This window comes from Somniosus microcephalus, chromosome 4 (genome assembly GCF_052327205.1).
Source record: "Somniosus microcephalus isolate GS21.2 chromosome 4, FLI_Smic_1.0, whole genome shotgun sequence".
In the NCBI taxonomy this organism is placed as follows: domain Eukaryota; kingdom Metazoa; phylum Chordata; class Chondrichthyes; order Squaliformes; family Somniosidae; genus Somniosus; species Somniosus microcephalus.
The window spans coordinates 200349597-200363878 of NC_140990.1; the positions used below are offsets into that span (position 1 = coordinate 200349597).

Consider the following 14282-nt stretch of genomic DNA (forward strand, 5'->3'; position numbering starts at 1 on the left):
ATCTTCCATACCAGTGCTTTGGATATGTCTTCCTTTTTCCTCAACCGAGGATTATCCTCCACCGTGTTCGCCTGGGTCCTCGACCATCTCTGTACCATTTTCCGCACCTCTGCCCTCACCCCTTTCCCTCCCTCCCAGAACCATGATTGGGTTCCTCTTGTCCTCACCTTCCACTCAACCAGTTTCTACATTCAAAGGATCATCCTCCGCCATTTCTGCCACCTCCACCACCAAACACATCTTCCCCTCCCCTCCTCTTTCAGCATTCTGAAGGGACCATTCACTCTGCGCCAACCTGTTCCACTCTTCCATCACTTCCCACCGCACCTTCCCGTGCAAGTGCAGGAGATGCAATGCCTACACTTTCATCTCCTCCCTTCCCACCGTCCAGGGCCCCAAACACTCCTTCCAGGTGAAACAGCGATTTACTGGTACCTCTTTCAGTTTAGTATACTTTATTCGCTGCTCATGATGCGGTCTCCTCTACATTAGGGAGACCAAATGCAGATTGGGTGATTGCTTTGCTGAACACTTCCATTCAATCCGCAAGCATGACCCTGAGCTTCTGGTCACTTGCCATTTTCATTCTCCATCCCACTCCCACTCTGACATCTCTGTCCTCGGCTTCTTACACTGTTCCAATGAAACTCAGAGTAAGCTCGAGGAACAGCAGCTCATCTTTTTATTAGGCACTTTACAGACTTCTGGACTCAACATCGAGTTTAACAATTTTAGATCATAACCACTGCTACCATTTTTTCGACAGCAGGTGCTGGTAATGATTCTGCTGTTGCCATTTACAGCCCCTCTAGACCCACCTTTTGCTTATTTCCTTGTTTCATTACCACCCCCTTTTGCCTTGCACCATCATCCCTTTTGTAATTTAATCACTCCTGCCTTCCACCCTATCACTTTTGTTCTTTCCTCCACTCCCCCTCCCCTTTCCCTGCCTCAGTACTTACTTAAAACCTACCACATCTCTACCATATTCCAGTTCTGACGAAAGGTCATCGACTTGAAACATTAACCTCAGTTTCTCTCTCCACAGATGCTGCCTGACCTGCTAAGTATTTCCAACATTTTCTTCTTATATTTCAGATTTCCAGCATCCACAGTATTTTGCATTTGTATATATCTGAAGTACTGCATTCAGTTCTGGGCACTGCCCCTCAGGAAATACCTTGGAGTGGAGTGGTGCAGATTCACCAGAATCATACCTGGGCAAAAAGGGTTAAATTATGAGGGTAGGTTGCATAGCCACGGCTTGCATTCCCTTGAGTATAGAAGAATATGGGGTGATCCAATTGAAGTGTTTAAAATGGTGTTTAAGGTGTTAAAGGAGTTCATAAGGTAGATAGCAAGAAACAATTTAATCTGGTGGGGGATTCCAGAATAAGAGGGCATAACTTTAAAATTAGAGCTAGGTCATCCTGGGGTGATGTCAGAAAGCACTTCTTCACACAAAGGGTAGTGGAAATCTGTGACACTCTCCCCAAACAGCTGCTGAGGTTGAGGGTCAATTAAAAATTTCAAAACCGAGTTTGATAGATTTGTGTTAGGTAAGGGTATGAAGGGTTATGGTACCGAGGTGGGTAGATGGATTTTAGATACAGATCAGCCATGACCTAATTGAATGGCGGAACAGGCTCAGGGGACTGAATGGCCTACTCCTGTTCCAATGCTTCTGATGCTCACTATGGGGCAATTGCAGAGCTGGTTCTGAAAGTCTAGGCTGTGGACTCTCTTGAAAATGTGTGCTAAGCCGAGGAACCATTTTTGTGGGCCATCCTGCTAGATGTTGATTCATAGCCCACAACACAACCTAAAGTGGAAGTGCTAATGCAACCCCAAGTTCTCTCTCTCTCCTTTCTCTATCTTGGAGCTGCTCCCTTGCCGTAACTTCTTCAGAAGCGCAGTGGAAACAGAGAAGCAGGAGAACCTCTAGTCACTGCTATTTGGCAGCCACCGGTCATTACCGTTGCTGCAAGACTCTCCATGCTGCATAGCCAGGCTTGAATTGGCTAAAACAGACAAAAAACTGGAAATGCACAGCGCACCAGTAAGTACCTGAACAAAGAAAAGAGGTTAATGCTTTGAGTGGGACCCCATCTGATAGGGACTAAGATCCCAAAGCAATATTTGATGAAGCAAATATGGATGGAGTCAGATAAGGTCGGATGCAATTCAGGTACACTCCACCTGACACACCCACGTGGTGGGGGGAGGGGGTGTGTGGAAAAGAAAATTGGCCCTATACTTTTTAGAGTCCGACATCATTCCATCTGCTTGCAATGAATTACTTGTGAAGCGCAATGATTGTTATTATGTGGGTAAACATGGCATCCACAACATCCCACAAACAGCAATGACCAGGGAAGAATGTTGTCAGGACCACCAGGAAAACTCTACGAATATTGCCATGGCATGTTGGCACCTGTCAGGTGGGGGTCCAATGGATCTTTCCCTTTCAGATACTTGCCAACCTGCTGCGCATTTCCATTTTTTTCCCTGTTTTAGTCAATTCAACCGCTCCATGTGGAGAGGAGTCTCAGGTACTATTTAATATCCCACTGCAGTGTCTTAATAAAGTCCTCTTGTCTTACCCAGCTGTGACAGCCATACCTACTAATGAGAATCGCCTTACCTGAGGAAGGACGTTCTTGCCATGGAAGGAGTGCAGCGAAGATTCACCAGGCTGATACCTGGGATGGCAGGAATGACGTATGAGGAGAGATTGTGTCGATTGGGCTTACACTCACTGGAGTTTAGAAGATTGAGAGGGGATCTCATCGAAACCTATAAAATTCTGTCAGGCCTGGACAGACTAGATGCAGGAAGGATGTTTCTGATGGCCGGGGAGTCCAGAACCAGGGGTCATAGTCTAAGGATACGGGGTAAGCCATTTAGGACTGAAATGAGGAGGAATTTCTTCACCCAGAGAGTGGTGAACCTGTGGAATTCTCTGCCACAGAGGGTGGTGGAGGTCAGTTCATTAAATATATTCAAGAAAGAGTTGGATATATTTCTTAAGGCTAAAGGGATCAAGGGATATGGGGAGAAGGCAGGGACAGGGTACTGAATTTGGATGATCAGCCATGATCTCATTGAATGGCAGAGCAGGCTCGAAGGGCCGAATGGCCTACTCCTGCTCCTATCTTCTATGTTTCTATGTTTTTATGAGAAATGAGCCACTCTATGCTTTAAGAGAGCTCTTTGGTGAGGCTTCAGGCCCCACTACATAAACAATGAACCAAACATCCCATTGGCAGATTACAAAGTGGGCAGCGTTATCCACAAGGCTGCCTGAGGAATCATTGTTGTCCGACTCACCCAAGTTTACATGGGGAACAAGCAGCTTCCAAAGGGAATTACAGGACAAGGTAAAAGTTGCTCCTGCAAACAGTGTTCCTGGAGGGATTAGTTATAGAGGGCAGATTTAAAATGTGAGCACAGAGTCAGAATACTGCCCAGTAACCACAGCACTTTACATGGAGCTCACCAGATGGACTTTGGCCTAGAAATTCAGGCTCGCAGGGAGCGATCCCTGCAGCCGAGTTGTGAGGCCTGAAATGTCCCCCGATATTGTGCCTCGTGCCTCATTTCCATGGAGTCAGCGAGCTGCGGGGAGCAACAAGCAGCTTGCCGGCGGAGTGCAATGGATGATCGGACCGCTGCCAGTGTCACAACAGCCCTCAGGTAAGTGAGGTGGGGGGGTGGGTGGGGAGGGGGTGGGGGCGATTGGAAAGGGAAGGCATTTGAGTCGGGAGGTAGCAATGGCGATTGGTGCCCATCGGGGGGATAGTGATGATCAGTGGGGGATCGGTGCCTATCGGAGGGGGGACTGGGGGCGATCGGGGGAAGGTCGGTGCTCATCGGAGAGAGAAGTAGTAGCCATCTGGAGGGGATTGGATTGATGTCCATCAGGGAGAGAAGCAATGATTGTGGGCGGGGTGGGGGGGGGAATCGGTGTACAGCAGCAACCTGCTTCCTTTGAATGCTCCACATTCACGTACGTATATTTTAAAATATTACCAACCAACTTTGTTTGCTGGGCTGCCTGTTAGGCTGCATGTAGGCCTTGTTTTCAGATTGGCAAACCAATCTTGCAGTGGGGGCCTCAAACAGGCATTGGACTCCTTCTTTGCATATGCAAAGTGCCTGCTTCAGGCGTGGGTGCTGCACGCCCATTTTTTGTCCTGTACCAATATGGCAGGCAGCGCCCTTCTGGTGAGTGTGCACTTCCTGTCCACTATATTGGAGGCCGTTTAGTGCCCGTATAAATGGGGGCTGCACAGCCATATTCACAGGCCAATGAAGGGCAAGCAATATCTATGTAACTACACCCAAGCTCGAGTTACCACCTTCATGAAAAGTTGGGGGAGATATTACAGAGACATTGGCCTGGATATTAACAGGGGCGGGTTATGTAGACGGGATGGGAGGGGACGGTGTTTCGGATGGGAAACCCAGAGGTTTCCCTGCATAGCATGGAGTTTTAACTCCACAACGTGCGTCTTTTGTCATTTACAGGTTCCCCATCCGAAAGTCAGCCTGATTGACAGGCTTGACTTCCAGTCAGGTGAAGAGGACTCCAGAGCAGGCCACAGGAGCAGGTAGGTCCGATCCAAGACCCAGGGATGAGGGGGTCCGATCCTGGGGGCGGGGGGGTGGTCCGATCCCGGGGGCAGGTGATCTATGACCCTAATTGTAATGTGTGTACCTTTAAGGGGGGGAACTACTTTTTACAGCTCATGTATACTGTAGTACCGGCAGTGACCACACCTGTATATAACGTTGAGTAGTAATCTGTACAGATCAGTTGCAGTCTGAGCCACGTTGAGTAAACACCGTTTGTACCGTTCTCCGCAGTCTGTGTCTGATTATACACGGATGTAACATTGGCGACGAGGCAGGTTCGAATCTACCTGCAACTCTGCATCACCTCCCGGGGATTCGTTCCTGAAGATCAGTGGATTGGAGGTCAAGGCCAGAGAATCGGGCATCGACCACGGGCAACCACCCAGTCATCCAGCAGAGACTCGAGAATTGCGGGGGAGGCTGTCGAGAGCCAGGCTTGGCTTTCCAGTCGAGGTGGTCCAGCGAAACGGGCTGGCAACAGGTAGCGTGCAGACCCTTCCCGGACAGCGGCGGGTTAGAGCCCGACCGAGCAGCACAGCAAAGGGCCGAGCAGCGTCGACGGGGGAGAGAGAGAGAGGGCAGAGCGCACAGGGCGCAGCCGATGTTCAGGGGCCGAGCAGCATCAGAGAGAGGGAGAGAGAGACGTGCAGAAACCCGCGCGGCGCCGCCATTGCCATGAGGACCGCCGAGAGCAGCGTTGGCAGCAACGCAGGAGAAGGGCACGAAACCTACAGGGCGCCGCCATTGCCACGAGAACCGGCAGCAGCGGGGGAGGAAGGAAAGTGCGGGAGACGCCATTTTAAGCCATTGGGAGACGCCATTTTAAACCACACCCAAAATGCCGAAGAGTGGCAGTATCACCGCATTTGACAATGAAGTCGAAGATTGGACTACATATGTCGAATGAATAGAGGTGTACTGCAAGGCAAATGAGGTGTCAGATGACAAGAAAGCGTCGGTATTGTTGAATTTAATGGGTGCACAGACGCATGGGTTATTGCGAAATCTAGTAACCCCAATGAAGCCAATGGAAAAGAGTTTTGAAGACATAGTAATGATACTAAAGGAACATTTAAACCCCACACCGCTGCTGATAGCAGAAAGATTCAAGTTTCACAAACAGAACCAGCATAAGGATGAAAGCAATGCTGATTATTTAACAGAACTGCGCAAACTATCGAAACACTGCCAGTTTGGAGCGGGACTGGCAGATACCTTAAGGGACAAGTTTGTGTGTGGGCTTCAAAGTGAAGGAACCCAGAAACGGCTTTCAGCATTGCGGTATCATATGAAGCAGCAGCACGGGGCGCTGCAGAGATACAACAGAGACCGCAAGAATATGGCACAAACGAAATGTCATATGGAACAGAGAACTGCGATCGCTGCGGCAGAACAACACACGACCAGAATGATTGCTGGTTCAAAGACAAAGTGTGCAGACAGTGTGGAAAAGTAGGACACATAGCACGAGTCTGCAGGTCGGGAAAGAAAACCAGCAATAAGAAACCGACCAAAGGAAAGTACAAGAAGGTACATAAGATAACGGAGAATAGTTCAGACGAACAAAAGAGTGAAAGCGACTCCGAAAGCAGGGAACTGAGTTGTCTGAAACTACATAATGTGATCACAACAGAGGATCACCGAACCATTTGGGTCACTCTCAAGATAGCAGGAGTCCAGGTAAAGATGGAATTGGACACAGGATCAGCCCTAACAGTCATAAACCGACGGGACTATGAGCGGCTATTCTCACACATACCCTTGAGAGACACAAAAATTATTTTGAAGACGTACACGGGGCAAAAAGTCTACCCCAAAGGAAAAATAAGGGTGACCGTTATATATAACGGTAAGGAAACACCAAAACTAGACCTGTATGTATTGCAAGATGGAGGACCACCATTACTGGGACGTGAATGGATCCGGAAAATACAACTGGATTGGCATTCCATACAGGCACTGACTGTGGCTGACAAAAAGGATGATGACGTCACACCTGGGCAACTGTCAAAGATCCTAACTGACGTGAAAGAAGTGTTCCAGCAAGGACTCGGAACACTAAAAGGCATGACAGCGACAATTAAAATTGAAGAAAACGCAAGTCCAAAATTTTTTAAGGCCAGACCGTTACCTTATGCGATCCGCCCAGCCGTCGAAGCAGAGCTGCAGAGTCTGGAACATTCAGGTGTACTGTCCAAGGTAGACTGGAGCGAGTAGGCTACACCCATCGTCCCTGTGATGATAAAGTCGTTGAGCAGCACACCTGGGGAACCAAGGAAGGTTCGCATCTGTGGGGACTTTAAGGTAACAGTGAACCCGGTCCTTCACACCGTACAATATCCACTTCCGCGGATTGAAGATATTTTCACCTCGCTATCTGGAGGGAAACGCTTCACTAAGATTGATCTGGCCCAGGCGTATCTGCAAATGGAGGTAGAAGAAGCATCAAAAAAATACCTCACAATCAACACCCATAAAGGTCTCTACCAATACAACTGGCTGGTATTCGGGGTAGCATCAGCTCCGGCTATTTGGCAGAGGGCAATGGAACAAGTCCTGCAAGGGATCCCAGGGACCCAGTGTTATTTGGACGACATCCTGGTCACGGGCGAAAATGACAGTGATCACCTTGCCAACCTGGAGCAGGTGCTCACTAGATTGCAGGAATATGGGCTCCGAGCTAACCGCCCCAAATGCGAGTTTTTTAGAAAACAGATCTCGTATTGTGGCCACATTATCGATAAAGAGGGGTTACATAAGTCCCCAGAGGAGATTGAGGCAGTAGTCAAAGCTCCAGCACCGGAAAATGTGTCACAACTGAGGTCGTTCCTCGGGCTGGTAAACTACTACCATAAGTTCTTGCCAAATTTGTCTACAATACTACACCCACTGAACACCCTACTGCAAACTGGGGTGCCATGGAAGTGGAGTGATGAATGTAGACGAGCTTTCCAGAAGAGCAAAACACTAATCACATCGAAAGAGGTATTGGCCCATTACAACCCAACATTACCAATTCGGTTGGCATGTGATGCGTCACCCTACGGCATTGGAGCGGTGCTTTCGCACAAATTCTCGGGCGGCTCAGAGAGGCCATTAGCCTTTGCGTCATGATCACTAACCTCAGCCGAGCGTAACTACGCCCAGATTGACAGGGAGGTCCTCAGCCTAGTGTGGGGAGTGAAAAAGTTCAATCACTATCTGCATGGGCAGAAATTCACCTTGTTGACTGATCACCAGCCTCTTGTCTCCATTTTTATTCCGGAGAAGGGCGTTCCGGTGATGACTGCGCAACGACTACAAAGATGGTCACTTTTTCTAGGGGCGCACCACTATGAGATTGAATATAAGGGCACGAAACAGCATGGAAATGCTGATGGGCTATCACGCCTGCCACTGCCTACTGCGGAGGAAGCACCAGCAGTGGATCCTGTCGCAATATTCCATTCGACTATAGTTGAATACCTACCGGTAACTAACGCTTGTATCGAAAAGGAAACCCGAAATGACCCGACACTGTCTCGGGTATATGATTTGACGGTGAAGGGATGGCCAGCACATGGCGACTCACTGTTGCCAGCATTCTCGACAAGGAGAGAACAGCTGTCAGTGTGCCGGAGGACCTTGATGTGTGGATCCCGAGTGGTAATTCCACCCAAGTTAAGGGATAGAGTGCTCAATGAGCTTCATGAGGGTCATCTGGGAGGGGTAAAAATGAAAAGCCTAGCCAGGGCTTATGTGTGGTGGCCAGGAATCGATAAGCAACTCGAGGACCTGACCAAGAGCTGCTCAGGATGCCAGAAAGTCCAAAATGAACCACCACAGGCCCCTCTACACCCATGTGAGTGGCCCTCATCTCCATGGCAACGGGTGCACATTGATTTTGCTGGTCCATTCATGGACTCAATGTTTTTAATAGCCGTGGATGCGCACTCGAAATGGCCTGAGGTCATCAAAATGTCCTCCACCACCACGGAGAAAACTATTGCAGTCCTATGGACCATTTTTGCCAGGAATGGCTTGCCAGAACAGATTTGCTCCGACAACGGTCCACAGTTTGTGTCCGAAGAGTTCCGGAGGTTCTTGAAAAAGAATGGGGTAAGGCATTACACATCCGCCCTTTATCATCCAGCCACAAATGGATTGGCTGAGAGGTTCGTAGAAACCTTTAAGAAGGCAATAAAGGCTATGTACAATGACAACATTCCGCTGCAGCACAAGGTGGACAATTTCCTGTTCGCCTACCGGAATGCGACACATGCAGTCACCAACCAGGCCCCAGCCATGATGTTCTTTAACCGAAGGTTAAGATCTCGCCTGGATTTGCTCAGACCAAACGTACGAAGAGATTCTGAGAGTAAGCAATTCCAGCACATCCATGAGAAGCCAACAAGGAGCTTCAATGTAGGGCAACCAGTCTTGGCCCACGACTACCGAACAGAAAAATGGCAGCCAGGAACGATATGCACACGGCAGGGCCCACTAATGTACACAGTGGACGTTGGGGAGAACATCGTGAGACGCCATGCTGACCAGATCCTAGAGTCACAGGAACAAGTCAACCCCATGCCTCGCCCATACGTACCTGGTGATGAACCCAATGTACAGGTAGCATCTACCCCAGAAACAGTAGCATCGGAAGCTGATGAACCAACCGACGACAGGGGGCCAGAATCGCCTCCGCACCAAGAGCAAGACACTCGGGAAAGGCGCTATCCAGAAAGGATCAGGAAGCCTCCCCAAAGACTGAATTTATAAATAGACTATTTTCAGCTAATGTTGCATGTTAAAAGTGTTAAAAGTATTAGTTTGATATTTAATTGTTAAATGAGTGTTATGGTACTGTTAATCTAAAAGGGGAGGAATTGTAATGTATGTACCTTTAAGGGGGGGAACTACTTTTTACAGCTCGTGTATACTGTAGTACCGGCAGTGACCACACCTGTATATAACGTTGAGTAGTAATCTGTACAGGTCAGTTGCAGCCTGAGCCACGTTGAGTAAACACCGTTTGTACCGTTCTCCGCAGTCTGTGTCTGATTATACACGGACGTAACACTGATGGGTCCGATCCCAGGGGGAGGTCCAATCCTGTACCCGGGGGTGAGGTGGGGGGTGCCCGATCCCGGCCCCTGGAGGTTTTGTATGGAGAGGGTCTGATGGGGGAGAGCTTGGGGAACTGGGGGAAAGCACTCCTGCTCCTCCTGGCTCACAAGCAGTGCTGTAAACGCACTTACCTTCTCCCCAAAGCTGTCCTCACCTTCCTTCAGCTGCTAGGGTTCCCGAGGCCTGAGAAACCCGCCAGGCCACAGTTAAATCTGTAAAGGAGGTTAAATCAGAGATTGGCAACCTCATTATAATATTTAAATTGCCAACTCGCCGTATTATCCTGCCTCTGTTAAACCCAGAAGTGGGCGGGTTGGGGTCAGGTTTGAGATTTTATCATTTTAACCTCTGAGCCAACCCAAACCCACCCCTCTTTGGGTGTTAAATCCAGCCCATCAACTAACTGGGAAAAATGTATTTCTGACTAACTGTAGCAACTAGATATTTGTGCTGTAATAAGGGTTGAAAAGGAACATCATCATATACCATCACTTCCAAGTCACACACCGTATATTGTGGTTCCTTTATTATCGTTGGGTTAACTCACCCCTGGGGGAAGCGTCATCATCACAAGGACTGCAGCGGTTCAAGAAGGTCCACTATCACCTTCTCTGGGAAGCAGTGGATGGGCAATAAATACCGGTCTTGCCAGCATCACTCAAATCCCAAGAAGAAATATAATTTAAAAAACACACACCTAAAATTATAGTACTGATACCTCTTTAAAAACCTTGGCATTAGGGAAGGAGTTGAAGTTGGCTTTGATTTCATAGCATATATGTTGACATTTGTCCAAACTGCTGTTGTTTTATTTGATTTTAATGTGCAGAATTCTTCACATTAATTGAACGATTTAGTTATATTACAGTCATTATCCCAGCATCAATGACACATAAAGAAGTACAGATTGGTTAATGTTTCCTGAATTATTCACCAATGGAGCAGTAAATGATTCTCTTTTCACACACAAATCATTTCTACAGTCATGTACATATGATCCCCCCACATGCCTTTCCAACCTCAGTGGTGTCACTACCAGTTGATTCTGGATGGCGAGGGAGTTAGGAAGCCCTCCCTTTAGTCACCTCCTCGTGGCCTGTTTTGGGGTCACATTGGTGAAAAGATAGTACTGGTGCACCCATGCAGTCTCAGCCATGTGGTACACAGGAAGATCCAATAAGGGCCAAGGAGAGGGGAAATAAGCTAATAACTTTAAAAATTCAGTCACCCTCAAAATATAATTTCCAAGGATGAGGACTTTTGCCATTTGTAGTCCCACTGACTCCTTTTCATTAAAATTCTCATCGGGAGGCGTTTCGCCCTCGTTAACATGATCAAGATGTTATGGTATTTCTCATGGTTACTTCTGTAATTACAATGTGAGTAGCGTGTTCGAATTGCATGTTTACAAAACATCACCGGGAGGATCTGACAACGACTATAAACTGGGGAAAGTAGCCAATAAACAAACCAGCTCTCCACAAAATTGGCACTGATAAACAGGAACACTTCTGTCAGCCGCCGGGCTTTAAAAAAAATGATACCAAAAAAAAGAGAAATGGCTTGTCTCATGATTTAAACAGATAATTTTATTTTCAAATATCAAACAAAGAACTTCCTTTTGGAGCATTAATAAAATCTTCTACGTTGCGTTATTTTCAGTTTCCTTCACAGTTGTTGCAGGAACTTGAATTCCTTGTGTTGCACAGAATCTGATAAACACGCCTGTCCCTCGCTGAAGGTGGTGATTCACACTGGGGTACTCTTTTTGTTTGGACCCAAAAAAAAACCAATTGGACTGTAAATAAACAAAAGGTCAACTAAAACTTAACAAATCAAATTAAAATTTGGTTTTCCGGGTTGATAATGCACTCCAGTCCCCGTGGCGCCCACCGGTCGTGGAAATACTCAAGCGTTCACGCTGGGGTATTGTTTCATGGATGCATGGCAAGCTATTTGACTGTTAATGGCAGTACAACTGAACCTGATCACATCCTCAGCCAACCTCCACTCCCCCATCAACAGCCACTTGGTGGTGATCAGAAGCTGGTCAACAACTTGTAGACTTGCATCCACTGACATTCGATCATTAATTCAAATGGGTAGAAAATTAGGTGCTGCTGGGCTTGCAATTTCCCAACTAATATTTCCTGGAGTGCCAGTCCTCACTGGGAGCAACCGGTTGTGGAATCAGCCCTCTTATGCATGTTGTGCACTACAGTCCAGCTTTCCCTTTGTATTACAGAAAATCTAATGGTGGTGGAAATTATAACCCATCATCATCGCAGTTTCTCTCACAGCACCCTCTCTTGCTCTTCAAGCACCGAATATACAGAAAATAACATTATGTGAGTATTTTGAGACATGATATGTGGTAAGTGTAACATGCTTGGGACAGAAAAGGTGACTATGGTTCCCAAAGGTCTCCACCACTGGGGTTTTTCTTGTGCCTTTTCTGGGTCTGTTGTAGTCAAATTGATAGCTGTGATTAGTCAACAACTCCATTATCTTTGTATCATGTGACTACCAGGAAGGTAGAAGGCGAACTAAATGGACCGTGGTCTTTTTTCATCTAGCAATTCCTATGTTCCTATGAATGTCAGTCATTATATATATATATAATATATAATGTGTGTGTGTGTGTATATATAATTGGAGTGAAAGAAAGACTTGCATTTATACAACCCCTTTCATGACTTCAAGATGTCCCAAAGCACTTTACAGCTGATAATGTACTTTTTGGAATGTAACCACTGTTGTAAAGTAGGAAACAGAGCAACCAATTTGCACACAGCCAGGTCCCACAAAGAGAAATTAGATAAATAACCAGATAATCTGTTTTAGTGATGTTGGTTGAGAGATAAATATTGGCTAGGGCACCAGGGGAACTCGCTGCTTTTCTTTGAATAGTGCCATGGGACCTCTTACGCCCACTTTCGGTTTAACGTCTCACCCGAAATACAGCAGCTCTAACAGTGCAGTGCTCCCTCAGTGTCAGCCTGGATTATGTGCTCAAGTCTTTTTTGGAGTGGGGTGATGCAGTGGCAAAAAATAGGGTGGGATGCTACTTTGATCCGTTGTTTTGCTCAGCATTTTATCTCGGTCCTGTGGTCATGAGGAGACGCCGAGCAGAGGCTAGTCATTTCACAGAAATCACAGAATCACAGAAACCCCACAATGCAGATAGAGGCCATTTCGGCCCATCGAGCCTGCACCGACACATATCCCACCCGATCCCCGTAACCCCTACACCAACACATATCCCACCCTATCCCCGTAACCCCACGTATTTAATCCCCCTAACACTAAGGGTCAATTTATCATAGCCAATCATCCTAACCCGCACATCTTTGGACTGTGGGAGGAAACCGGAGCACCCGGAGGAAACCCACGCAAACGCGCATTTCTCGTAGAGATGAAGGAAAATTATCCTCAAGGCTGCTTTTGGATACTTTTTATGGCAGTCTCGAGCAGCATTAGTGGAGCTAAGGAGCAGGTCACACAATTGCCTTCTCAGCTGCAACTAGTGTGTGGCCAAAGAAGACATGGAATAACTGAACTTGAAATGAATTCAAAAGCAAAATACTACGGATGCTTATTTCAGTCAGAGAGCAATCATGCAAAAAAAAAACTTTAATTCAGAAACCTTGTGAATAATCTTTAAAAAAATATAATCTTTCTGTCCAATATATTTTGGAATTGAATTTACTGCATCAGTTCCAGAAAGATGAAATACTCATTGCAAACAAAATTCTTCAATCTAAATGTTTCCTACAGGGAACCCTATTCAAACTGGATCCCAGGTAATGGCAATATGATTTTGGGGGAAAAAAAACTATAAAATCTTACAAGACAAACAATAAACTTTATTGGAGCTTTACTGCTTCTTCAAGAAAGTACTTCCTGCCGTCTAGTTAGATTTGTGAAATAAGCACTTACCGTCAAAGCAGTTCTAATGAAGTAAATGTGTACAAGATGTGCATCTGCTGATCTCTTCTGGTGAAGGATGTTGAGTCAGTGCTGCTTCTCATTATTTGAAGAATATTATTTACAATTTTTTTCTATTTAACTCGGCACAAGAGGCATGTAATGAGATGTGTATGAGAATCCATCCACTCATTGGTAGATATTTTGGGATTGCATGCAATACTTCTAGGTTCTGACAGAATTAATTTTTGGCTGTTTTGATGTTTTGCACCTCTTACTGCCTTCGCCTGTCTTAAAGTATCCAGAAGTGGGCTATTTGTTAAGCAGCCTGTTAGGAATTTATGGTTGCATCACTAAATGCTCTACCAATATCTGCCAAAAGTGAAAAGTACCATTATTTTTATTGTTCTGAATGGAAGGCAATAGTTTTTTTTAATTCATTTTTATGGGATGTGGGCATCGCTGGCAAGGCCAGCATTTATTGCCCATCCCTAATTGCCCTTGAATAGTACTCCACGATCAACAGATTAAACCTCTCCTCCCCCTCTCTTTTACTTTGTTTTTTTCCCTTTGTTCTGTATTGTAGAATTTTGTCCGTAGTGACATGCCTC

The 14282-nt window shown here is 46.5% G+C and overlaps 1 protein-coding gene across 5 annotated transcripts in view; it reads right to left on the minus strand.

Moving 5' to 3' along the window:
* Nucleotides 1-13791, minus strand: part of LOC147120129 (collagen alpha-3(VI) chain-like) — an 84613-nt gene extending 70822 nt beyond the window's left edge. For 4 of the 5 annotated variants that reach the window (XM_085985692.1, XM_085985690.1, XM_085985689.1 and 1 more), the window contains exon 1: nucleotides 13684-13791. The gene's annotated coding sequence lies outside the window, so the exon portion shown is untranslated. Of the gene's footprint in view, nucleotides 1-9875; nucleotides 9957-13683 lie in introns of all 5 variants that reach the window. The other variant, XM_085985688.1, reaches the window with a different exon arrangement.
* Between the last annotated feature and the right edge of the window lie 491 nt (nucleotides 13792-14282).